Source organism: Ursus maritimus, unplaced genomic scaffold (assembly GCF_017311325.1).
Source record: "Ursus maritimus isolate PB19 unplaced genomic scaffold, ASM1731132v1 scaffold_21, whole genome shotgun sequence".
NCBI lineage: Eukaryota > Metazoa > Chordata > Mammalia > Carnivora > Ursidae > Ursus > Ursus maritimus.
In genome coordinates, this window is record NW_024424564.1 from 4,221,998 (window position 1) to 4,225,857 (window position 3,860).

At 31.9% G+C, this 3,860-nt stretch overlaps 1 non-coding gene across 1 annotated transcript; it reads right to left on the reverse strand.

Moving 5' to 3' along the window:
- Positions 1-1,834: 1,834 nt before the first annotated feature.
- Positions 1,835-1,967, reverse strand: LOC121104512. The gene has a single exon (XR_005836832.1). It is a non-coding gene; the product is annotated as a small nucleolar RNA SNORA31 (small nucleolar RNA).
- Between the last annotated feature and the right edge of the window lie 1,893 nt (positions 1,968-3,860).

The following is a 3,860-nucleotide window of genomic DNA, read 5'->3' on the forward strand; positions in this document are numbered from 1 at the left end:
GAATGAGTATAAAATTCAAGAATGTTTCCAATTTTTCTATTAATAATATGAAAGTGTATGTATATCTAAGATTTTCTGTGTTCCTGGAAAATAGAATATAAGGTCACGAGAAGAGAAACAAGATATCATAAGAGGATAAAGAAAAATATTTTTAATATACTCACAGTCTTTCCCCACTAGGTTTCCAGAGTGCTGAAACTTCTACCCAGGAGGTTAGAAGTCATTACTCTGGAATCTGACCAGCCCTAGAGGTAGCATGAGCTTCAAGAGAAGAGGTAAATAATAGTGAAAGAGAGAGACATGCAGGAAAGAAACAAAAGAGACCTCTAAAAAGTTAAAGCTACAAATATTGATTGAAACAGTGTGCGAAATGAGAATTGCCATCACCACATGTTTTTGGTCTATACAGTTATTCTCTTTTAAACGTAGTAACTTCATGAGTCTGATCCAGAATATTTTTAACCTAAAAATAACTTCACAAGTCTGGTCCAGAATATGGTGTGTAGTTAGCTTGCATTGTCCATGAGTTAATGGAATTTCTCCTCTATTTTCTATTACCTGTAGTCTGGATCCATGTTTTCATCTAAGTGTGAAGGTTAGAGATGGGTTATAAAAAACACAAAAGTAGAAATTATAAAGAAGCCTGCTCTTCTGACCACATCCCTGCTAGATACAGAAATAATAACATTGATAGTATCAATATTCCCAATTATGATGAACACATACAGTAAGATGATTATACGTATCTTCATGTATTATGTTATCTTAAGCTCATGACTACCTCATGATGTGATTAGTTTTAGAACAGCTAGGCTTATACTTGCTACTTTATTTTTAAATGAATCACTTCTCCCATACTTTTATAAGGAAACAGATGTTTATTTAAAAAAAAATAGCACCCTTAATTGAAAAAGAAATAACCGTAGAGAATACTTTGGTTAAATTTACAAATAATTTGACAGCTGATTGCTAAATAGCAACACTAAAAGACAGAAATTATCATATGATTAAATTATAAAGAGATATAACCTGTAATTCTATAAAACACAAAAATGTAAAGAAAAATGGTAGTTGGTATAATGGAATAGCCTGTGACATAAATTAATTGTTTCTTGATGAAAACAGTATTATGTAGGGACACTATAATTCTTTATTTAAAATGTCCATTATTCAATATAAAATTAACACATATGCCAGTAGACAAGCCCAAATGAGAGGGAAAGTTCATGAAAAGGCAAGAAGAAAACTATACAAGAGAAATAGACCACTGTCATATTATAGCATTAGTAGATATAGACCTTCAAATTATTGTGATTAATAGTTCAAAAGAACAGATAACAACTTGAAGAATTTTAACAGAGAATATTTACTCTAAGATAAATTCATTTGTTTTTTTCCTGTACTAGAGTTTCTGTTTCTAGAACAACAACAAAATGCAGTAGTGGGAATTAAAAATTCTTATTTTGGTTTAACAATAGATTAGATAAAACAGAAGGAAAAAAATTGAAGACTATAGATAGGTAGGTGAAAAAAATATTCAGAGTGACATACAGAAGGGGAAAAGAAAGAAATGAAAAATGTATACATGAAAATAAGACAGTAGTTATTTCTGTCAAACTTCGATGAATCCAGAATGCCTATTATAGTCTCTAAAATAATAGCAAACAAACAAAACCGAGAATAAGTGTATAGCTAACAAGACCCTGAGATCATGGCCTTAGCCTAAATCAAGAGTTGGACACTTAATCAACTGAGCCACCCAGGCAGCCCCCAGAAATTGCCCAACTTTTTTGAAAAATAAACTAGAGGCACACTTTAATTTTTTTATTTTATTGTATTTTTCCCTGTATTGCCCTATTGACTGCCACAATCAGACAGACAGAAAGCACGGACACATTTTTCTTGCATCTCTAGTGGAAACCTTAGCAGCAGACAGTAACTGCTACAAGTCTGTCAAATAGATGCAGAAGAGGCACATTTTAGGAAAATCTTTCAAAAGACTATAGCATGGAAATATGAGTAATAAAGATGTAACTATACTAAAACCAGGTAAGAACTAAATGATTAATTGGACCCAGAAAACATATTTTATTTGATGAATCTGTTAATACATAATGGATATGTGTAACAATTCTAAGTGTACGTGCATCTAATACCATAGCCAATAGGATACATAAGATGTAATTTAGGTATAACTAAAAGAACAAATTTACAGACTTAATGGATATTTCCAACACTTCCTGTCTGTCACTATTAGAATAATCAGAACATCAGTAAAGATACTGATTTGGAAAACACAAAATCAGTAGACATAACAGTTTAAGAAGATGTGAAAAGAACTGAATTAAAGAATGGCAGAATATAGTTTTATTTAAGTGCACCTGGAATGTTTATCAAAATTTACCATATATTGGGTTCTTAAGTAGATATCAAGATAACTAAAGTTATTTAAATCATAAGAATGTTCTCTGACCACAGTGAGACTAATCTATAAATCAATAAAGGGAAGACAACTAGAAACATCCTTAAATTTTTATAAATTAAATGACATACTTTAAATTATTATTATTATTATTATTATTATTAGAAAGAGCGAGCACATATACATGCAAGTGGGGGTGGGTAGGGGTGGGGAAAGGGCAGAGGGAGAGAAAGAGAATCCTAAGCAGGCTCCATGCCCAGTGCAGAACCCTATGTGAGGCTTGATCTCACAACCCTGAGATCATGACCTGATCCAAAATCAAGAGTTGGATGATTAACCAACTGAGCCACCCAGGTGCCCCAATAAACAACATACTTTGAAATAACCAGGGGGTCAAAAAAAGAAATCACAGGGGAAAATAGGAAACACTCTGAGACAAATAAAAAGGGAAACACAGCTTACCAAAATTTATGGGATGTAGTGATAACAGTGATAACAGAGGAACATTTATAGTAATAAACATACATGAAAAGAAGAAAAATTTTAAATTGGTAATCTAACTTTACATCTTAAGGAACTAAAAAAGAACAAACTTTACCCAAAGCTAACAGAAGAAAGGAAATAATGAAGATTAGAGCATAGATAAACAAAACAAAGAAGAACAAAAAAGAATCAATAACACCGAGAGATGATTCTTCGAAAAGTTAAAAAAGAGTAACAAACCTTTAGCTAGACTAACAAAGAAAAGACACAAATAACTAAAATCAAAATATAAGTTTGGGGAATTATCATCAATGTTACAGATACAAAAACAATTTAAGAGAACAATTGTATGAACAATTATATACCAAAAATTAGATAACCTATCTGAAATGGGCAAATTTTCAGAAACACACGAATTACCAAACTGAATCAAGAAAAAAAAAATAGACAAATCAGAACATAACTATATAACAATTAAAGACATTAAATTGGTAATTTAAAAACAAACATCCAAACCAAACAAAACAAATCCTCCCAGTAAAAACAAGATAGGACCAGATTACTTCACTAGTGAATTCTACCAAACTTTTTTTATGTAGGCTCCACACCTAGCATGAAACTCAACATGGGGCTTGAACTCACAACCTCAAGATCAAAGACCTGAGCTGAGATCAAGAGTCGGACGCCCTTCCAACTGAGCCACCCAGGTGCCCCTCTACTAAACTTTTTAAGAAAAATTTAATACCAGTCCTATTCAAAGTTTTTCAAAAATGGGAGGGAGCACTCCCTAACTTATTATTTGAGGCAAGTATTACCCTGATAAAAGCCAGATGAAGATACAAGAATATTATAGATCAATACCTTTTGTAAATACACATGTAAAAATCCACAACAAAATACTAGAAAAAATGAATCCAACCGCATGTTAAAAGAATGATATACTATGACAAAGTGG